The 23417-nt window shown below is 37.5% G+C and overlaps 1 pseudogene; it reads right to left on the bottom strand.

Annotated features, from left to right (window-relative positions):
- Positions 1-9290: 9290 nt before the first annotated feature.
- On the bottom strand, positions 9291-9917 carry LOC148163124 (transcription elongation factor A protein-like 2; annotated as a pseudogene).
- Between the last annotated feature and the right edge of the window lie 13500 nt (positions 9918-23417).

Below are 23417 nucleotides of genomic sequence, written 5' to 3' on the forward strand. Positions count from 1 at the left end.
TGATTCCATGTTATATATGAGGTTCTTGAGAGAATTGTAAAGCATGCATTCATTTTCTTATTAGTAGAAAGCTTTCCTTAAAGTTTCATTAAAAAATGGCATGTTGTTTTGAGGTTTACTTGTACATAATGTGTAGTAAAGTGTTTTTACATATTCATATTTTGTGTTGTCTTCTTTTCCCCTGGAACTTTTAAGCAGAACTATTAGAGTAGAACTTCAGAGGAATAACTTGTAGTTATCTTTGTCAAAACATATATGTGGCTTGATTTTCAAAGGACTGGTGGCCTTTTTGCAGGGGTCTGGGTTTCATTGGGTGAAACACCTAGGCGTTGACAGGACTTATTATGGACATGGCTGTGTGGTTGTAGGGAGAGCCTGAATCCTGTCTTTAATCTTGAAAGCTTCAGGGATACCCTTTGCCTGGTAACCAAGGCTCTTCTTTATTTTTCTTGACCTGGCTGAAATGCAAAGTTTTCATGTAATCAGGGAATGCATGAGACCAATCCAAGCACCTGAAAACTAATGTCAGTCCCATCATCTGACATTCTGGGGAGTCTTTCCTGGTCCCCATACTATGGGAGTTCCCAAAGTTATATGCTCCTGGGTCCCTGTTACTGCTTCTGTGTAGTATTGCCTTTTGGGAATATTTGCTTTCCATGCTGGACTCAAAGACCCACAAGGGTTGGGGGCATGTCTGTGTGATTTACTAGTGTATGCTCTAGCACCTAGCTCAGGTTTATAGGTGCTCAATAAACATCTGTCACTGATAAATGAGGACTTTCCAGAGAACCTGGGTGATGAAAGAGTTGTGAATGATTTTATATGAAGGGATTGTAGGCTTTCAACCAGAAAAAGAAAATATTTGGGAGCATGACAGAAGAAATAAAATATCTGAAAGATAATCAGATGGAAGGAGGAAAAAGCCCTGGAAGCAGCATGATAAGCTAGGAAAAACCAGCCCCCCCACCAAGTGTTAGACAGTTCTGAGACAACATTTGGGCTTTACCATCTTCTAGTTTCGTGACAAAGAGCCACATGTTCAACCTCTTTTTCTCATCTGTAAGATGAGTATATGAATACTAACCCACAACTATATTAGAAAGATTATAAGATCCACTCATTTAGTGAAGTGCTTCTCATGAGTAGCTGCTACCAAAATACGAGATGCTATGAGTGGTTATTATTCTTTCTCAGTACAATTCCCAAGTAAAGAACTGAGAAAAATAGACACAAATATGTCACAGGTGTATTTCAACTCAATTAAATTCAGATCTTTCTAACATCTGAGCCATACAATATGAAAATGGATCATTTTGAGGCAGTTTTCAAATTGTATATTCAGAGAAAGCATGCTCTAGGGGTACAGGATGGTGGGCCTTCCATGATTATGTTATAGAGCCAAGTACATGAAACAGTTCAATTGTAAGCACCTACGCAGAACAAATTGTATGTGGACTTTGTTTCTTTGTATGTGTACTTCTCTCCCCTTCATAGAATCAGCATTCAAAAAGTTGAGTTAATTAGACCAATTAGGCTACAGATATCTAACTGATGTTATTAAAAAAAATTTAAATAGATTTGACCTAATGATGATATATTGTTTTTTGTTTTTTACTTGGAGGTTCTCTTTTCATCCTTCATCCTTGGCAGATGAAGAATTAGATACATTAAATATTCTTAAACATAACTTTAAATTTTAAAAGGCATAGTCATGGAAACAGATCACTGGAAGAGTGCTTTGTTTGATTGGGTATATTTCGTATTTCAGTTTGGGAAGCAGCACATAGAGAACCTCTTCAGTGACCTACAGGATGGGAGGCGCCTCCTAGACCTTCTGGAAGGCCTGACAGGGCAAAAACTGGTACGTGACTTATTTATAAGAAAGTTCACATTAACCTTAGGATAATTTACTAAGAAACCAGAAACTAACTCTGTATAGTTGTTCTAGATCTAGTAAAATTCACTAATTTAATAATTACTGATTTAACTAGCAATACAGGACTTATTCCTGAATAAAACAATCTTGTAATCTTATTTTTATTTTGGCATATTCTATCAACTAGAAGGTGAAATTTTTCAGTCATGTAATTTATGCTAATTAATAAATATTATTTGTTTGTAATGTTTGGTATCTTTGTTATTGAATGTTTTATAAGGCTTTTAGTCATCATGATCTTTTAATTTCATTTTTTATTGTGACAAGAACACTTAACTTGAGATATGGAAAATGGGGAGTGCCAGTCAACAGGTATAAAGTTTCAGTTATGCACAATGAATAAGTTCCAGAGATCTGCTGTACAACATTGTTTCTGTAGTTAGTAATACAGATCTTCCTTGACTTACCATAGGGTTGCGTCCCTATAAATCCAACACATATTGAAAATGAGTTCAATACACGTAATCTACTGAACTTCATAGTTTCGCCTAGCCTGCCTTAAACATGCTCAGAATACTTACATTAGCCTACAGTTGGGCAAAATCATCTCACACGAAGCCTATGTTATAACAAAGTGTTGACTATCTCATATAATGTATTGAATAGTATACTGAAAGTGAAAAACAGAATGGTTGTTAAGTGTATCGGTCATTTACCCTCATGATCGCATGGCTGACTTGTAGCTATGGCTCACTGCCCCTGCCCAGCATTATCAGAGTATAATACTGGATATTGTTAGCCCGGGAAAAGATCCAAATTCAAAATGTGAAGTATAGTTTTTGCTGAATGCATATCACCTTTGCACCATTATAAAGTCAAAAAGTCCTAAATCAAACTATCATGTCGGGGGCCATCTGTACTTTATTGTGCCCTTAAAAATTTCTTGAGATGTAGATCTCTTTTTAGAAGTCAATATGGCAGGCATCATAATGCTAGAGTTTCTAAAACTCCACAACTGGATAAATGAGTTAATCTGCATATTGTCATGCACTATACAAATGTCAGTTTAGAAATTGTAGGATGAGATAAGATTTTGGGAATTGAGAGTGAGGGTTAGAAAACCAAAGATTCTTGAGGTTTTGAGCTTCTGTGATGAAGGCAGTTAAGGTAATGTTGACAGAAAAGTTTTCCCTTACTCCTATTTGGCGTTATATCATTTTTCTAGTCTCAAGTCTCTTTCATACTTTCCTTAAATGTGTGGAAATTACCTCACTTATCTCCCTTACTAAGAAGTCCTTATGCACTGTTGTTTCTCTTTCCTGGTCATGCAGTAATCCCCAACGGGGCTGTGGAATGAAGAGATGGTAACCAAAATAGCTTTTATTGAGGAAAAGAAAATGCTATCGTTTTTCTTGAGGAGGGGTTGATTCATGCTAAGGTTCTATGAGGAGGACAATTAACCCAAAGCACTTAAGTGTATTATATTAATGCCTCACAGCCTAAGTTCATTTAAAATAGTGGAACTTTGAAGTAAAATGTATAAATGGTTTCATTTCTAGTAGATTGTCTCTCTGCCGGGCAGTAAACATTGTTTCAATTTGCTTTCAGCCAAAAGAAAAAGGATCCACTAGAGTTCACGCCCTGAACAATGTCAACAAGGCACTGCGTGTCCTGCAGAAAAATAATGTAAGTGGAGACCTGGACAGAGTCTGGATACCATGAGACAGCATGCCTAATGTTTGAGTGAGGGCTTTGGCCCCCAAAGCAGGGAAAGCTTCTCAAGTTCTCTTGTATATCAAAGTAGTGATTTTTAAAAGTATGTGTTCTGGTTCATGTGGAGCTGCTGGTGGCTAATCACATGATTCAGGAAGCAAATGTATGCAGTCACAGAGGGCAGGGAAGGGCATGAGTCAGACCTGATAGGGCACTCTGTGTTGTTTGCAGATTTTACTTGATGCAGTTACATTTGGGAGACAGATTAAGTCCTGTGGTGACCCTCAGTTTCCCAGAGAAGGGATCTGTACAACAAATGGCTTTTAGTTGGCTGAATCGTATTTTTTTTATGTATCAACTGTGTTCAGACATGATGATGATAAAGTTTGTTTGAATTAAGGCCACATTTATTAGACACCACATCCAAGTATGAAAGTTACACAGAACTATCGCTATTTCAACTCACAGAACTGCAAATTTATTTCCTATTGCTAGGTTTGATTTAGTTGAACGAGATGAAAATATATGTATGGTATTAGAAAGTCAACAATTATACCTAAATAAGTATGTAGATGAAAGGAGTTCTTGTCTCCTTAGAGTGACTTTGAGATTTCTCCCCTCTGCCATTGTATTAGAGGCAGCAAGCCCTCCTTTCTCACCAACTTCCTACAATCTTTCTAATCGACCAATACATTTACCAGGCACTTAGTACTTTCCTAATTACATTACATCTCTCTTTCAAGGATAAATTCAAATAAATTGCTTGCATACTCTTACAATAACCATCATCAGTGATAGATGAGTCATGAAGTGTCCTCCCCCAAATGTTGTTCAGCTCATCTGGTACAGAGAAGGCATCACATGGGAAATGATAGTGAAGGCTGTGCAGCATTTGGTTGATTTTATGAATTTAGCACTATTGTCATATTTAATCTATGAAAATTGCTTTATAGAAACATTATACATTTTTTATTATTTCTGAAGTGATTAACTGTATATTTTCAAATTTTCAGGCAGAATTTCAAATTGCAGACAGAATAAGACAGTCTATAAAATGTTTGCCTCAATATTAGTCTGATAGATCCTTTTGAAAGATCAATATCACATAAGTTAAGAATATTGTTTAGAGATATTAGAATTTACATGAAGAAAAATCTTTTTCAGTTCCCCATATTCCATTACAAAATATAAAAGCCAGGAAGACAGCAGAGGATTCAAAGAATTATTGGTTTCAGTAGATTTGATGTAGTTGATCTCTTCCCACCAAGAAAATACCATGTTAAGCAATAGGTTGTTGGATCTCCTCTAAAATAGTAGATTAATGTGACCATAGATTTTGTTTGATAAGAGGGTTTTTTTCACATACTGGTTATTGATTATGAATTTTTGGGTTTCCTGTATATGTTATAATTATTAATTTCACAGTTTTCAATATAAGACTGAAAGAAATTCTGGCAATAAAAGAGAGAAACCATAAAAGAAAATCCCTGTGACTTTGAGATAACCAAGTATTTCTTAGATGTGAAACCAAAGGCATGATTCCAAAAGAGGAAAATGAACTTCATCAAAATTATGAGTTGTTCGTATGTTCTGGATATGAATCCTTCGTTTTATGCATTGCAAAGGTATTTTCTGCCTCTGGATTACGTTTTACTCAATGATAAAGCAAAATTCTTCATTCTGGTGCAGTTCATTTTTATAAATGTTCACTTTTATAATTTTGTGTCCTTTTTAAGAAACATTTGCCTGCCCAAAACCATTAGGATATTATATTTTGTTGTCATCCATATAGACTTATTTGTTCTACCATTTGAATTTGGATCTATATTTCACCAGGAATTGATTACTGAGTTTGACATGAGGAATGAGTTAAGATTCAGGTTCTTTTCTTTCATTTGAAATCTAATTGTCACAACACCATTTATTAAAAAGAATGTTACCTACTCATTGCTCTCTAATACTAGGTATGTCATAAAAATTTCTCCATCCAAATGTTCTCTTTTTGGACTTCAGTTCATTTCCGTTTTCTCTTTGTTTATACATGCACAAATACCATGCCCTGTGGATTACTGCAGTTTTATAATACATCCTGGTATCTCGTGAGCTAGGTTCCCCCACTTTTTTCTTGTTCAGTGTTTTCTTGGTTATACTGACCCATTGTATTTCTCTCTTTATTTTACCATCATCTTTTAAATTCCCAAATAAATGCGCGCCTGGGTGGCTCAGTCGTTAAGCGTCTGCCTTCGGCTCAGGTCATGATCTCAGGGTCCTGGGTTCGAGCCCCGCGTCGGGCTCCCTGCTCAGCAGGAAGTCTGCTTCTCCCTCTCCCACTCCCCCTGCTTGTGTTCCCTCTCTGGCTGTGTCTCTCTCTGTCAAATAAATAAATAAAATCTTTAAAAAAAACAAAAACAAAACAGGGAGCCTGGGTGGCTCAGTTGGTTAAGTGACTGCCTTCGGCTCAGGTCATGATCCTGGAGTCCCGGGATCGAGTCCCACATCGGGCTCCCTGCTCAGCAGGGAGTCTGCTTCTCCCTCTGACTCCCCCCTCTCGTGCTCTCTCTATCTCATTCTCTCTCTCAAATAAATAAATAAAATCTTTAAAAACAAAACAAAACAACAACAACAACAAGAAACAAAAAAATAAATAAATTCCCAAATAAATCCTGTTTGGAATGTGATCAACAGTGAGTTAAATTTATAGATCAGTTTGGGAAGAATTAATACTTTTATACTATTGAGCATTCCAGATTTCTCCTATGATTTTCCTCTATAATTTATTTATTTTTAAAAATTTTAGGTTTTGCAGATGAGCAAAAAATCCAATAGAAAAAATGGGCAGAAAATTTGAACAGGAACTTCACAAAAGAGGCTGTTCAAAAATTGAAGAATAATATAAAAAAGTGTTCAACCTTAGCAGTAATTAGGGAAATTCAAGTTAAAAATACAATGAGATACTAATACAAATTCATAAAAATGGCTGAAATTAGAAGGGCTAATAATGCTGAGGGTGAGGATTTGGAATAACCTGAACTTCTAATTGGTGGAAATGTAATTCAGACAACCATTGAAAATAGTTTGGTATTATATACTAAATGCAAAACTGCATAATTCTTATAACCCGACAGTTTTGTTCTGAGGCATATAACTACCATTTCTGTGCATGTATATGTGTGTGTTGTGTGTGTGTGTATGTGTATGTGGAGAGAGAGACAGACAGAGAGAGAAAGAGAGAGAAAATGTTCAAGCAGCTTAATTTGTAGTAGCCTAAACTGGAAATGACTGTAGTATATTCACATGATAGCATATTATAAAGCAATGAAAATAAATGATTGCTATATACAATACATGGGATGGATCAATCTCCTGAAAGAGGTTTGAGCAAAAGAAATGAGACACAAAAGTATACCTACTGTGATTTCTTTTAATTAAATTTCAAAAAACAGGCAAAATTGTTCCATGGGTTTAAAAGTCAGAAGAGTGGTTACATTTTGGAAGGAGTGAAGCAGTAAAATGCACAAGTGAATCTTCTCAGGTGTCGAAAATATTGCATATTTTGACCTGGTGCTTGTTACATAGGAGCATTTGCTCTGAGAACAGTTTTCAAGGTCTACACTCAAATATACTTTCCCATATATATGTTATACTTCAATTCTTATTTTTAAAAAGGTTTAAAGAAACAGAGCAACCTATAAAGGTAAAGTAAACCTAACCTTACAACCTCCCAAATGCCAAACAATGGCCTATGTATCAATCTGACAATATACCCTGTATTTTCTCATGAAATTGTTTAATGAAATGTGATGAGTATATAAAATTAGAATATGATTAATGTATTTTATAGATCTTTTCTCAGATGGTCATAGTTCTTTCTGAAAATAGGAAACCTTGAGTACCTCCCATTGTTTCAGCAGGCAAAGACCCCAAAATGGGGGCTTCAATTTGAGAAGGAGCCCTTAAAGAGCAGATTTCCACCCTGCTCCCATCTGAGCAAGGGCCTTAATAGGGAATGGCATAAAACTGAGGTCTCTGTATGAAAGGACAGAATCTCAAGTAAAAAATTTTCAAGTGGAAACCCAAACTAAGAGTGAAATAAACTTTACTTGAAGTAGCCCCAGGCTAAGAGACACAGAATATAAATGTTCAAAGGTAAATTTATTATCATTTTATACTTCTCCATTATTTTGTAACAGAAGAAAGTACAAAAGAAATGGAAACGATTCCAAGGAACCATGTTTATTAGTCTCTGATTATTACCATGAAGAGTAAACACACAATTAAAGAGAATGTTCAAGAGCAGGAGTTGTTGCCCCTAAAGATGGGCTTAGGTAGTCTACATTAGATGAATAAATGAGCCTGGGGCAGGGTATCCATAAAACGGCATATTAAATAAAATAGTAGATAAGACTTTTCAAATTTCCTTTTAAAAGTCACAGATTCTCAAATTAGAATCCACTATAGAAGGCATCGATTGGAGATTTTGATAAATCATATCTTAAACAATAATGTTAGTATATTTACATTCAGCACATTATTTCCTGAGTGTCTCCTATGTGTTCAGTTGTGTTCTAGGTGGTAGGAGAACTATGGTCATTTATCAGAACAGACACAACCCTTTATGTCATAGAGTTTACAGTCACATACCAGGGGACATTAAACATTTAGAATGTAGTGATAGCTAAGTGAATGAATAAGAGATAAACAGAATAGGAGGTATGGGAAGACCTCTCAGTTAAGCTGTGATACAGCTAAAGCCTGGAAGGAAGAGAGGGAGTGAGCCATGGGATTCTCTATAGGAAAATGGTCCAAGTAGAGGGATAGAAGGACCTTGAAGAGAAAAAAACAAACATTTGCAAATAGGACTCCCTAGGTGGACAGGACTGAGTGTGGAGAAAACACTGGAGAGCAGGGGATCAGAGAGGTAGCAGGGTGGGTGTGGGAGGGGGGCAAACGTGGGAAGACATGGTTAGGCTTTGAACTCTGTGCTGAAGGAGATGGCGATAACTAAAAATAAAGGTGCGACTATAAATTGAACTGTTAATAAAACATGTTCTTTTAAAGTTAGAGAAAAAGTTAATAAATAATAACAAAAAGAAACTTACAAGTATTTAAGAGAGTACCATTTTTATCCAGGAAAGTTATAATCAGTAATTAAAACAAAATACAGGGGCACCTGGGTGGCGCAGTCAGTTAAACGTCTGACTCTTGGTTTCAGCTCAGGTCCTGGGCTCAGCTCATGATCTCAGGGTTGTGAGATCAAGCCCTTTGTTGGGCTCTGTACTCAGTGCAGAGTCTGCTTAAGACTGTCTCTCCCTCTCCCTGTGCCCCTCTCCCCCGCTCTCTCTCCCTCTCTCCAAAATAAAACACTACATCAAAAACTAATGATGTATGGTGACTAACATAATAAAATAAATAAATAAAAATAAATAAATACATCTTTAAAAAAATAAAATCAAACATAATACAACTTACTGTGTAACAGAAATTCGACTAAAACCACAAAGAAAATTTAATGGAAATATATTTTTTGACATTATAAGCTGCTTTATTTTTCCAAGAATTAGAATGTCTTTGCAATGCCCATGGGTGAAAATCCCCTACTGATAGAGTGTTCTAGTTGGGTCGAAATAACAAGAGAGACAGCTAAAGTGAATTATTAGCATAAGGTTAAAGCACAGGGCCTGGAAAATGCCTGCCGGGGGCACTACACAAAAGGAATGTCTGTGAAGCCCCTTTGTGGGACCCTGCAGCCACCCCCTGAGTTCCCTTGGGCCCCTTGGGTGGAAGGGATCCTGTACATTTCTTTGCATCCATATACCCCCGTCCCCATTTCTGTCTGGTTTTCTTCACTTCATCCTCCACCCTGGCCATCTCATCGAAATCTCTTATCTCCTCACTCCTCACATGCATATAGCTATGGCCTCATATTCCTTGAGACACGGAGCCAGCCCCTTGCTGGTTTGTCTTCTGGCCTTCCTGGGTACACCGTCCCCAGCTGGGTGCTTTCCTGCAGCCTTTGGTTCACTGGCTGGCTTTCCTTCTCCTTTTTGCTTTCCTTCACTCTTCACTCTCTGGCTTTCCCTCTTTTGGCTTTGCCACACTCCCTGGCTTTTCCTTGTCCTTTACAATTTCCTCATTTTCTGCCTTTCCCTTGTGATCTTTCTCTCATTTTCTGATTTTCCTTGTTTCCCAGAGTACAAGCTACTTCTGTTTTTGCCGTATCCCATGGCCATTCTTTGTATTCCCTCTTTCCTTGGTTCTCAGGCATTCCTTCATTTTCATTACAGAATGTTTCCATGTTGAGGTTGCCTGTCCTGCAGGGATTCTGGACAGGTTCCCCCTCCTTTTGTAGCCCTGCAGAGTGCTGCAAGGCCAGCCCAGGCCTGTGCCTCCTGGGGCTCTCCCAAGTCCCAAGTCCCCTGGCACCTCGCACGCAGCCCCAGGCAGCTCAGGGAACTGGAGCTGGTTCCTTGTGGGCGATGGCAGTGGACTGGAACCCAGGGTCAGAAGTATATTTTTATTCAGTCTTTAATTCGCCAATGTCATATTTGAACACATTTAGCAGCTATATATATATATATATATATATATATATATATATGTATATATATATATATATAACAAACTGTAGATTTAATAACGATTTTCTTCCCACTGATAGTCCAAAGCACAGATGATTCTACAAAATATGTGTGCATTATGTACAAACCTCCTGCCCCATAAAGTTGGATTTGCAGGAAAAGCAATAATTTATAATTTAATTTAAATTTGCTAAATCCAAATCTGAGCTCTCAAACAGGCATTTGGAAAATTCTTTGTCATTATTAGGAATGTTCTTCCCTATCCCTAGGAATGGCCAGAGATCAGTAGACCTATGTGGTGCCTTTCATAGGCAGGGGAAAAGCCATTCATCTACCACTGAGGTATCCACTGATAGATTCACCACCAAAGTGCAAGTCTTCTGGTGAAGCCAAGTGTCTTATTAACAGTTCCGCTATGAAACAGAAAGCCTGCAAAGACAAAGCTGAAGAGACTGTAATGAAGGGAATAAATACAGAAATGTAAGGAGAGTTAAAGGAACTAACAATGAATGGTGAAGCATTCAGGGACTAGTATGAGTTAATAGCCTTTATTCCTAAACCTAAAGAGATGAAAGGGAGAGAGCTGTTACCTTCAGCCAATGAAAGCTCTGACCTTGTGAGAGGGGCCACTGGCCAGCAACTGTGACATACATATCTAAAAAATGAAGTTACTCTCAAATCTTGGCCTGCTGGGGGAGTTGGAAGATAGTGGCTGTTTTAGCATGAAGTTATTTCTGCTATCAGTAATTTATTTTCAAAACCACTTATTGAGAACAAAGTACTTCCAAGTGCAGTGATACCTTTATTACAATATTTGCTGAGAACAAAGCTCATTTGTAATAAAGTTGGCCATGGTTTAAAAAAGCAAACAGAAGAAAGTACAAAATCCTGTGAAAAAGAGGCTGACTGTACCGAGTGGTTAAGCTTATCTTCATACCAGCTCAAGATATAAAACATAGCCACAGCTTGCATTTCCTTGCTACTTGTTGAAGTTAGATAAAGCAAATCACAGGTAACAGAAACATCTCTCATATTGCCATTCTACCATTCCTTTCCCCTTCTCCACTTTTGTTTGTGATTTGTGACAGTCTCCATCACACACTATGAATTCAGTTCTGCAGGTCTTTAACCATATTGTCTCTCAAATGAAAAGAAACATTTGATGGGTCATTTTGTTTATTGATATATTTTTCCCCCTTAGATATAAGTAAGTTCCAGTCAGTGAGTTTCCTCTACCAGAGATTTGACATTTTCATCACTTTATGTCAAATTGAATAAAGAATGATTTTTTTTCACTGTTAAAGGAATTTAGCCATAAAAATCTGGTAGGGAGATTTAACTGTCCATCGTATCTTAAACTGCCCTCTGGATACATCGTGGTACCTGTCTTCCATTAATTGGCTAAATTCCAGTTTGTTTCCTCTTCCTCCATCCCAAGATTTCCATGTGTTTTTTTTTTTTTAAGATTATTTATTTATTTATTAGAGAGAGAAAGAGACAGAGAGAGAGCGAGAGAGCAGGAAGGAGCAGAGGGAGAGGGACAAGCAGGGGCTTGATCCTAGGACCCTGAGATCGTGACCTGAGCCAAAACCAAGAGACATACACTTGACCGACTGAGCTACCCAGGCGCCCCCAAGATTTCCATGTTTACATTTTATGAATCTCAGTGCCTCTTTGAAGTCATAGAATACACTCCATCATTATTTTATTGTATGATTTAAAAAAATCATACAAGAAATGTAGTGTTGTAATACATCCTGGGTATATAGTATACCAGAACTTTCTGATTTAATATGATTTAATATTAGCTGACACAGTTGTAGATCTTATACTCATGTTCTGTACACCACTCTCATCAACTGTCTATGACAAAGTGGCAAATTTTTACCAAGAAACTTCAAATGTGCAAGTAGTACAAATGTGAAGTAGCACAAAACAAATAAGATAATTTTTATACATTTAAACCACAAATCCAAAGTGAGTATTTAAAAGCCTAGGTTGAAAAAAAATTAAAAAATAAATAAATAAAAGCCTAGGTTAAAATTTCAAACATCAGCTATGTTCAAATATTCACTTAATCACATCATTGAAAATTGTCGCTGAATTAGATTGAATGGTTGTCAAATGTCACTGATCTGAAAAATGACATAGCATTCACTCTTCCTGGCATATGATCTTAGATAAAGAGGGTTCTAAAGTGTTCTTTAAAACTAGTATTTTATGTGTTCTTTAAATATTCAGAGACTTAAATAGCCATATAATACATATTTTGGAGTATGTCAGAACATAATATCTTTGGATATAAACTGCTTCCATTTATTACTCATAAAATCCAGTGTTCAGATATAAATTCCAAATTTTAAGTTAATTTATGTTAGACAAGTATTAGTTCGTACACTGAATTTTCAGTCCACGCGATAGGACTTTACTATGTCTGCACCTTATATATATTCATTCTGAGGATCCAGAAGAAGTATATCCTTTTAACCCTGTCACTTACTAACTCTGGGATTTTTGCCAAATGATTCCATGACTTAGGTTCCACTTCATCATCCCTGAAATGTACTAATAGAAATGGTTGTACTTATTTCAGAGTATTCTTTTATGGAATATAGAAATTATATACAAGCATATACTGTAATATTTAAATTCATTTTCAGATGCAATGGGAAATTACTACTCGTAGAAACAAAACTAATTCTCATTTAAAATAATTTCATAAGGTGAGTTGGTTATCCTCCCCCTGATCAGTGCATTTCTTGCATCAAGGTAAAATAGTATTTTTTCTTGCATATTAAACTCAAAATTGAGGTAGCCATCTACCTATGATTTGTACACTTAGAGGTATTTTGTGATAATAATAATATGGCTCCAAATAGTATTATAATTTAAAATCTCTTCTTATTATAGTGAATGTTAGTCACGTAACTTAAAAGTTTTTGGGGTTGCTATTGCCAAATTTTTCCCTTGAAATCTGTATACATGGCTCAAGGTTAGAAAGCTATGGCTGTATAGGGTTCTGGTTTCAATAAAGTAGCATTCTATATTGCCAGGTATAAGATATATATAATATTTATAAAAATTCAAGTTAAATAATATTACACCGAAAGTATATACATCTTTTATTCTATGTTGAGAAATTATTACTGAAGCCAGAGTTCATTTTCTCAAATGCTGCCTTCTAGTATATAATATTCCACAGACGAAATTGTGCTGAGTTGAGCTATAGGAGCTACTTTGCCAAAAAGTTCAGTCCTGCATTTTATGATCAATGAAACTAACTGCATTGAAACCTCTAGTTTGATATATTTGTTTTAATTTTCTTTTACCCCTTTAATGTTTCTATTTTCTTAACATTATGGAGTTTTTAAAACTTAGCTGCTTCAAATCATTATTGCCAAAGAGGCAGTGTATAAGCAAGTAAAAACACGGTTCCATTAAAACGAACTACCTTGTGACAAGTGATTGTAATTGTAAAAAAAATCCAAAATATAAAGAAATTTGAACTTATTTCACTAGTCCTTAGGCAATTTGATAGAACAGTCCATTTTTCAGTCTGTCTCCTTCTTTACCATTTAACACGTGGCATATGGTAGATGGTGACAAATTTTAACAAATGATTAAATATGTAAAGCTTAATCATTGAAAGTAGGGATAGTATCTTCACAGCAAGCACTGGACCTAGAACAAAGTCTTAGGATGCATCCTAGGTCAACATGTGCTTTTAAAAGGTGGGTATTAAGGAGGGCACGTCATGTGATGACCACTGGGTGTTATACGCAACTAATGAATCACTGAAGACTACATCAAAAACTAGTAATGTGGGGCAGAGCAAGATGGTGGAGGAGTAGGAGAACTGGATTTCGTCTGGTCTCAGGAATTCAGCTGAATGGGGATCAAACCATTCTGAACACCTACGAACTCAACAGGAGATCGAAGAAGAGAGTAGCAACAACTCTCTGAACAGAGAAGCGACCACTTACTGGAAGGTTGGACGTGTGAAGTGAATCCGAGGCGATATTCGGGAGGATAGACGGCGGGGGAGAGGGCCTCCGTCGGCCGCTTCTGGCAAGTGATAGAGCCGCGAGCACAAAATCAGAACTTTTAGAAGTCGGCTCCACTGAGGGACGTCGCTCCAGTGGCTAAGCTGGGGGTGGAAACCTCGCAGCACAGGGTGGTCTCAGGACCCTCGGGGTCACAGAAAGACCGGGGGTGCCTGAGTGCGGCAGAGCTCCCAGGTATCGGAGCGGGGAAGCCGGCTGCAGAGACGGAGCCGAGGTGCGGGCTCTCAGCTCGGGGTTGCCGTAAACTGTGATCCGCGGCCCAGTCGGGCCACTGCTCCTCCAGCAGGGACCCAACAAGCGGCAGAGCCGGGGAGACCTCCCTTCCTCCTCCGGGAGGAGCGGCGCGGGAGCACACCGCAAGGATCTGCTGGGTTTGGAGACTCCACACGGGGTTGGGTGCCAGAGATAGAAACGCTCGGTCACAGGCCGGGTGAGTGCGGAGTGCAACAGGAGACCGGGGAGAAGGGAGTGACTGCTTTTCTCTGGGTCGCACTGAGGAGCGGGGCCCCGAGTTCTCAGCTCCTCCAGGTGGAGATTGGGAGGCCACCATGTTCACCCTGGTCCTCCAAAGCTGTACCGAGAGCTTGCAGGGAACAAAAGCTCCTGAGAGCAAACCCGAGCAGCTTGCTTAGCCTGGACGAACAAGGGCTGGGCAATTCCGCCTCCGGCAAAGATATTTGGGAACCACGGCAACAGGCCCCTCCCCCAGAAGATCAGCACGAACAGCCAGCCAAGACCAAGTTTACTGATCAAGGAGAACGGGAGAACTCCAGCGCTAGGGGAATACTGCACATAGAATTCATGGCTTTTTTTTTTTACAATGATTCATTAGTTTTTCAAAGTTAATTTTTTTAACTTTTTTTTTTAAATTTTTCTTTTTCCCTTTTTCAACCAACATCTTATCAATCCCTTTTTTAAAAAAAACTTATTTTTCATTTTTAGAGTCATATTTTATCCCTTCATAGTACTTACCCTTATTTTAGGCATATATATATAAGTTGTTCTCTCTTTAAAATTTTAAGATACAGTTTCTTCTAACAGATCAAAATATACCCTAAATCACTAGTGTATAGCTTTGTTCTAGTCTCCTGCCTGATCACATTCTCTCCCTTTTGTTTCTTTTTTTTTAAATCTTCTTCTTTCTTTCTTCAAACAACTTCTTATCTTATCAATTCCTTTTATAAAATCTTTTATACTTTTCATCTTCACAGTCATCTTCCATCCCTTCATTGTATCAACCCTTATTTTGTACATAGATAAGTCGTTCTTCCTTTAAAATTTTAGGAGGCGCTTTTTTCTAACAGACCAAAATACGCCTAAAAGCTAGTGTGTGGCACTGATCTATTCACTAGCCTGATCATATTTGATCATTTCTGCTTTTTTTGTATTGTTCTGTTTTTGTTTTTATCTTTTTCTTTTTGTTTTATTTTCTTTCCCTTTCTTTTCCCATGGTTTCAGATCTTTTCTGATTTGTATAGAGTATATTTGCTGGGGACATTTTTAACCTGTTAGCATTTTGTTCTCTCATTTATCTATTCTCCTCTGGACAAAATTACAAGATGAAAAAAAATCACCTCAGCAAAAAGAACAAGAGGTAGTACCGTCAGCCAGGGACCTACACAATACGGACATTAGTATGATGTCGGACCTAGAGTTCAGAATCATGACTTTAAAGATACTAGCTGGGCTTGAAAAAAGCGTGGAAGTTATTAGAGAAACCCTTTCTGGAGAAATAAAAGAACTAAAATCTAACCAAGTCGAAATCCAAAGTCTATTAATGAGGTGCAATAAAAAATGGGGGCACTAATTTCTAGGATAAATGAGGCAGAAGAGAGAATCAGCGATATAGAAGACCAAATGATGGAAAATAAAGAGGCTGAGAAAAAGAGACAGAAACAACTACAGGATCACGAGGGCAGAATTCGAGAGATAAGCGATATGATAAGATGAAACATTAGAATAATTGGGATCCCAGAAGAAGAAGAAAGAGAGAGAGGGGCAGAAGGAATATTGGAGCAAATTATAGCACAGAACTTCCCTAATGTGGGGAAGGAAACAGGCATCAAAATCCAGGAGGCACAGAGAACCCCTCTCAAAATCAATAAAAATAGGTCAACACCCCAACATCTAATAGTAAACCTTACGAGTCTCAGAGACAAAGAGAAAATCCTGAAAGCAGTTCGGGAGAAGAGATATGTAACCTACAATGGTAGAAGTATTAGATTGGCAAAAGACCTATCCACAGAGACCTGGCAGCCCAGAAAGACTGGCATGAGATCTTCAGAGCACTTAATGAGAAAAATATGCAGCCAAGAATACTATATCCAACTAGGCTCTCATTGAAAATAGAAGGAGAAATAAAAAGCTTCCAGGACAAACAAAAACTAAAGGAATTTGCAAACATGAAACCAGCCCTCCAAGAAATATTGAAAGGGGTCTTCTAAGCAAAGAGAGAGCCTAAAAGCAGCATAGATCAGAAAGGAACACAGACAATATACAGTAACAGTCACCTACAGGCAATACAATGGCACTAAATTCATACCTTTCAATAGTTACCCTGAATGTAAATGGGCTAAATGCCCCAATCAAAAGACACAGGCTATCAGATTGGATGAAAAAACAAGACCCATCAATATGCTGTCTGCAGGAGACTCGTTTTAGATCGAAAGACACCCCCAGATTGAAAGTGAGGGGGTGGAAAACCATTTACCACGCTAATGGACACCAAAAGAAAGCTGGGGTGGCAATCCTTATATCAGACAAATTAGATTTTAAAACAAAGACTGTAATAAGAGATGAAGAAGGACACTATATCCTACTTAAAGGGTCTATCCAACAAGAAGATCTAACAATTGTAAATATCTATGCCCCTAACATGGGAGCAGCCAATTTTATAAGGCAGTTAATAACAAAAGTGAAGAAACACATTGACAAAAATACAATAATAGTGGGGGACTTTAACACCCCCCTGACTGAAATGGACAGATCATCTAAGCAAAAGATCAACAAGGAAATAAAGACTTTAAACGAAACACTGGACCAAATGGACTTCACAGACATATTCAGAACATTCTATCCCAAAGCAACGGAATACACATTCTTCTCTAGTGCCCATGGAATATTCATCAGAATTGATCACATCCTAGGTCACAAATCAGGTCTCAACCGGTACCAAAAGATTGGGATCATTCCCTGCATATTTTCAGACCACAATGCTTTGAAACTAACTCAATCACTAGAGGAAAGTCGGAAAGAACTCAAATACATGGAGGCTAAAGAGCATCCTACTAAAGAATGAATGGATCAACCAGGAAATTAAAGAAGAATTTAAAAAATTCATGGAAACCAATGAAAATGAAAACACAACTGTTCAAAATCTCTGGGATACAGCAAAGGCAGTCCTGAGAGGAAAGTATATAGCAATACAAGCCTTTCTCAGGAAACAAGAAAGGTCTCAAATACACAACCTAACCCGACACCTAAAGGAGCTGGAGAAAGAACAGCAAAGAAAGCCTAAACCCAGCAGGAGAAGAGAAATAATAAAGATCAGAGCAGAAATCAATGAAATAGAAACCAAAAGAACAGTAGAACAGATCAACGAAACTAGGAGCTGGTTCTTTGAAAGAATTAACAAGATTGAAAAACCCCTGACCAGACTTATCAAAAAGAAAAGAGAAATGACCCAAATCAACAAAATCATGAATGAAAGAGGAGAGATCACAACCAACACCAAAGAAATACAAACAATTATAAGAACATATTAGGAGCAACTCTATGCCAGCAAATTAGATAACCTGGAAGAAATGGGTGCATTCCTAGAGATGTATCAACTACCAAAATGGAACCAGGAAGAAATAGTGAACCTAAACAGACCTATAACCGCTAAGGAAATTGAAGCAGTCATCAAAAATCTCCCAACAAACAAAAGCCCAGGGCCAGACGGCTTCCTAGGGGAATTCTATCAGACATTTAAAGAAGAATTAATACCTATTCTCCTGAAACTGTTCCAAAAAAAAGAAATGGAAGGACAACTTCCAAACTCATTTTATGAGGCCAGCATTACCTTGATCCCAAAACCAGACAAAGACCCCCTCAAAAAGGAGAATTACAGACCAATATCCTTGATGAACATGGATGCAAAAATTCTCACCAAAATCCTAGCCAATAGGATCCAACAGTACATTAAAAGGATTATTTACCATGACCAAGTGGGATTTATCCCTGGGCTGCAAGGTTGGTTCAACATCCGCAAATCAATCAACGTGATACAATACATTAACAAAAGAAAGAACAAGAATCATATGATCCTCTCAATAGATGCAGAAAAAGCATTTGACAAAGTACAGCATCCTTTCTTGATCCAAACTCTTCAGAGTATAGGGATAGAGAGTACACACCTCCATATCATAAAAGTCATCTATGAAAAACCTACAGCTAATATCATTCTCAATTGGGAAAAGCTGAGAGCTTTTCCCCTAAGGTCAGGAACGCGGCAGGGATGTCCAGTATCACCAATGCTATTCAACATAGTATGAGAAGTCCTAGCCACAGCAATCAGACAACAAAAAGAAATAAAAGACATCCGAATCAGAAAAGAGGAAGTCAAACTCTCACTTTTTGCAGATGATATGATACTGTATGTGGAAAACCCAAAAGACTCCACCCCAAAACTGCTAGAACTCATACAGGAATTCAGTCAAGTAGCAGGATATAAAATCAATGCACAGAAATCAGTGACATTCCTAATTACCAACAACAAGACCGAAGAGAGACAAATCAAGGAGTCGATCCCATTTAGAATTGCACCCAAAACCATAAGATACCTAGGAATAAATTTAACCAAAGAGGCAAAGGATCTGTACTCAGAAAACTATCAAATACTCATGAAAGAAATTGAAGAAGACACAAAGAAATGGAAAAACATTCCATGCTCATGGATTGGAAGAACAAACATTGTGAAGATGTCAATGCTACCTAGAGCAATCTACACATTCAATGCAATCCCCATCAAAATACCATCCACTTTTTTCAAAGAAATAGAACAAATAATCCTAAAATTTGTATGGAACCAGAAGAGACCCTGAATAGCCAGAGGAATCTTGAAAAAGAAAAGCAAAGCTGGAGGCATCACAATTCTGGACTTCCAGCTCTATTACAAAGCTGTCATCATCAAGACAGTATGGTACTGGCACAAAAACAGACACATAGATCAATGGAACAGAATAGAGAGCCCAGAAATGGACCCTCAACTCTATGGTAAACTAATCTTTGACAAAGCAGGAAAGAATCTCCAGTGGAAAAAAGACAGTCTCTTCAACAAATGGTGTTGGGAAAACTGGACAGCCACATGCAGAAGAATGAAACTGGACCATTTCCTTACACCACACACCAAAATAGACTCCAAATGGTTGAAAGACCTAAACGTGAGACAGAAGTCCATCAAAATCCTAAAGGAGAACACAGGCAGCAACCTCTTCGACCTCAGCCACAGCAACTTCTTCCTAGAAACATCGCCAAAGGCAAGGGAAGCAAGGGCAAAAATGAACTATTGGGATTTCATCAAGATAAAAAGCTTTTGCACAGCAAAAGAAACAGTCCACAAAACCAAAAGACAACCAACAGAATGGGAGAAAATATTTGCAAATGACATATCAGATAAAGGACTAGTATCCAAAATCTATAAAGAACTTCTCAAACTCCACACCCAAAGAACAAATAATCCCATCAAGAAATGGGCAGAAGACATGAACAGACATTTTTCCAAAGAAGACATCCAAATGGCCAACAGACACATGAAAAAGTGCTCCACATTGCTCGGCATCAGGGAAATCCAAATCAAAACCTCAAGGAGATACCACCTCACACCAGTCAGAATGGCCAAAATTAAGAAGTCAGGAAACGACAGATATTGGCGGGGATGCGGAGAAAGGGGAACCCTCCTACACTGTTGGTGGGAATGCAAGCTGGTGCAACCACTCTGGAAAACAGTATGGAGGTTCCTCAAACAGTTGAAAATAGAGCTACCATACGATCCAGCAATTGCACTACTGGGTATTTACCACAAAGTTACAAATGTAGGGACCCGAAGGGGTACGTGCACCCCAATGTTCATAGCAGCAATGTCCACAATAGCCAAACTGTGGAAAGAGCCAAGATGTCCATTGACAGATGAATGGGTAAAGAAGATGTGGTATACATACACAATGGAATATTATGCAGTCATAAAAAGGATTTGAGATCTTGCCATTTGCAACGACATGGATGGAACTGGAGGGTGTTATGCTGAGTGAAATAAGTCAATCAGAGAAAGACATGTATCATATGACCTCACTGATATGAGGAATTCTTAATCTCAGGAAACAAACTGAGGGATGCTGCAGTGGTGGGGGGCGGGAGGGATGGGGTGTCTGGGTGATAGACATTGGGTAGGGTATGTGCTATGGTGAGCGCTGTGAATTGTGCAAGACTGTTGAATCACGGATCTGTACTTCTGAAACAAATAATGCAACATATGTTAAGAAAAAAGGAAAAGAAGAAGATAGCAGGAGGGAAAGAATGAAGGGGTGTAAGTCGGAGGGGGAGACGAACCATGAGAGACGATGGACTCTGAAAAACAAACTGAGGTTTCTAGAGGGGAGGGGGTTGGGGGGATGGGTTAGCCTGGTGATGGGTATTAAAGAGGGCACGTTCTGCGTGGAGCATTGGGTGTTATGCACAAACAATGGATCATGGATCACTACATCAAAAACTAATGATGTAATGTATGGTGAGTAACATAATAAAAAAAATTAAGAAAACATAAAATGCATCAGTGAAAAATAAATAAATAAAATTGCACTTCAAAAGCTTCTGCCAATTTTCATACCATTAAAAAAATAAAAATAAAAAAAGGTGTTTTCTAGTGTAAACTTTATTTGTACAAAGTTTTTAAAAATTCTCTTTTGGAAGATAGAGATATGAGAGGAAATAAAGACAACCTGCTAAGTGGAGAGCCAAATCCACAAAAGCCAATCAGTCCACCCTTATGTTGTGTATACTGAACATAATTCGTCATCAAATTATGAAAGATTCAGTATATGCATCTCTCAAGGGAAAAAATAGGTATGATTTATGTCTATTGGTCTTAAAATTTTTCATAAATTTTAAACACAGTATAACAGCACATGCTGTAGAAACAGCAAAACTACTTTGATTTTCCTGCATTTTTTGATCATTTAAATGCATTATATTTGGAAGGATTACATAAATACTTGAGGAATTTCTCTTGAATATGGAGAAGTCTCTTTAGCTTGACTACACAATGGCAGATGTTTTATGAAAAGCGCCTCACACATTTTAATAGCAAATCCTAGTTGTCTAGAATGTTGGAATGAAATTCTGTTATAAGCAATTTATTTGAGAGAAATGTATGGGTATAAAAAACAAATAAATAGAAGGTAGAAGTATCTGCATGAGGTTGAAGTATCAGGAAGGATCTTTATATAATAAATTCCAATGCATTATAGTTTCTTAACTGTTAGTTACTGTTTAAGATTCTGGTTAAGGAAATCTACCCAAACTTTTAAGGATGACATTCCATGATTCCTTTTGACGTCTTGTCAATCTTTGTGAGTCTTAAGATTCAATTTGCAGCATTTTTTGGTTAAACTCACATACTTAGACTGATCAGGAAAATGATGGCTTACCTTTGTCTCCTACCCCGTCCCTAATTCCAATAATGCTCAGATTGTATTCTGCATATCAAGGAACTAAAGTCACTTCTTAGGATAAATCTTGAAATTTGAAATGTCTTAAAGAACCACATCCTTTGAAACCCATGTGAGGGACGTCCGAGCCCTACCTCATTTCATTTGGCTGAATGATACAAGATGGTTCCCATGTTGAATGAGATATAACTCTACAACTTCCAAGTTAGAACTGCAAATGCTTAAATGATTCACACACGAAAACTGGGAAAGTTTATCCATTTCCCTGCTCCCTCAAAAGTTTAAAAAGCCTGAAAAAATTCTTTTAGAATTTTGTCATAGGAATATTACTCCCTTGCTGTTATTCATCTTTTTTCTTCCTTCTGCTCTGTCCTAAGAACTTCCATTTTCATTATTTGACCTGGCTATTGTGATTATTTTTATGTCAAATGTTCCGCATTCTAAAGTCACTGTGTAGCATTTCACATTCGATGTGCTATTCCTCTTTCTCTAAAGCTAATTAAAAATAATATAAACTGGCCCAGGTCAGTAATCTCCTTTCACTAAACCATCATATATCAGATTTGCTTTAAAACTTAGGGTTTTTTTCAGTATTTTTAAATCTTAAATATATCAATATAATATATAGAAATCCTTTTACTATAACCACCATGGGATATATAAATTTGGCTTGTATAAGATATTATTGACAATGCTAGATTGCATCTATGCCCTAAAGGAACCTGGTATAAAATAAAACCTGGGATAAAACAAACATTGCTCTCTTGAATAAACAATGAAAGAGAATTGCTCCTCATAGCCCAGTAGTTAACACCCTAATTATATATATATTTTGTAGACGCTAAGTATCTTATTTAATTTTATTTTATTTAAAATCAATTAATTAACATATAGTGTATTATTAGTTTCAGAGGTAGAATTCAGCGATTCAACAGTTGTGTATAACACCCAGTATTCATTCCATCAAGTGCCCTCCTTGATGCCCATCACCCAGTTACCCCATCCCCCACCAACCTCCCCTCCAGCAACCCTCAGTTTGTTTCCTATACTTAAGAATCTCTTATGGTTTGTCTCCCTCTCTGATTTCATCTTATTTTATTTTTCCCTCCTTTCCCCTATGATCCTCTGTTTTGTTTCTTAAATTCCACATAGGAGTGAAATCATATGATATTTGTCTTTCTCTGATTGACTTATTTCGCTTAGCATAATACCCTCTAGTTCCATGCATATCGTTGAAAATGGTAAGACTTCATTTTTTTGATGGCTGAGTAATATTCCAACATATATATATCATCTCTTCTCTATCCATTCGTCTGTCAACGGACATCTGGGCTCTTTCCACAGTTTGGCTATTGTGGACATTGCTGCTATGAACACTGGGATACAGGTGCCCCTTTGGGTCACTATGTTTGTATCCTTTGTGTAAATACCTAGTAGTGCAATTGCTGGGTTGTAAGGTAGCTCTATTTTTAACTTTTTG

Source organism: Eumetopias jubatus, unplaced genomic scaffold, assembly GCF_037043125.1.
Source record: "Eumetopias jubatus isolate StellerSeaLion01/CBP00866 unplaced genomic scaffold, mEumJub1_p1.0 scaffold_11, whole genome shotgun sequence".
NCBI classification, from domain to species: Eukaryota; Metazoa; Chordata; class Mammalia; order Carnivora; family Otariidae; genus Eumetopias; species Eumetopias jubatus.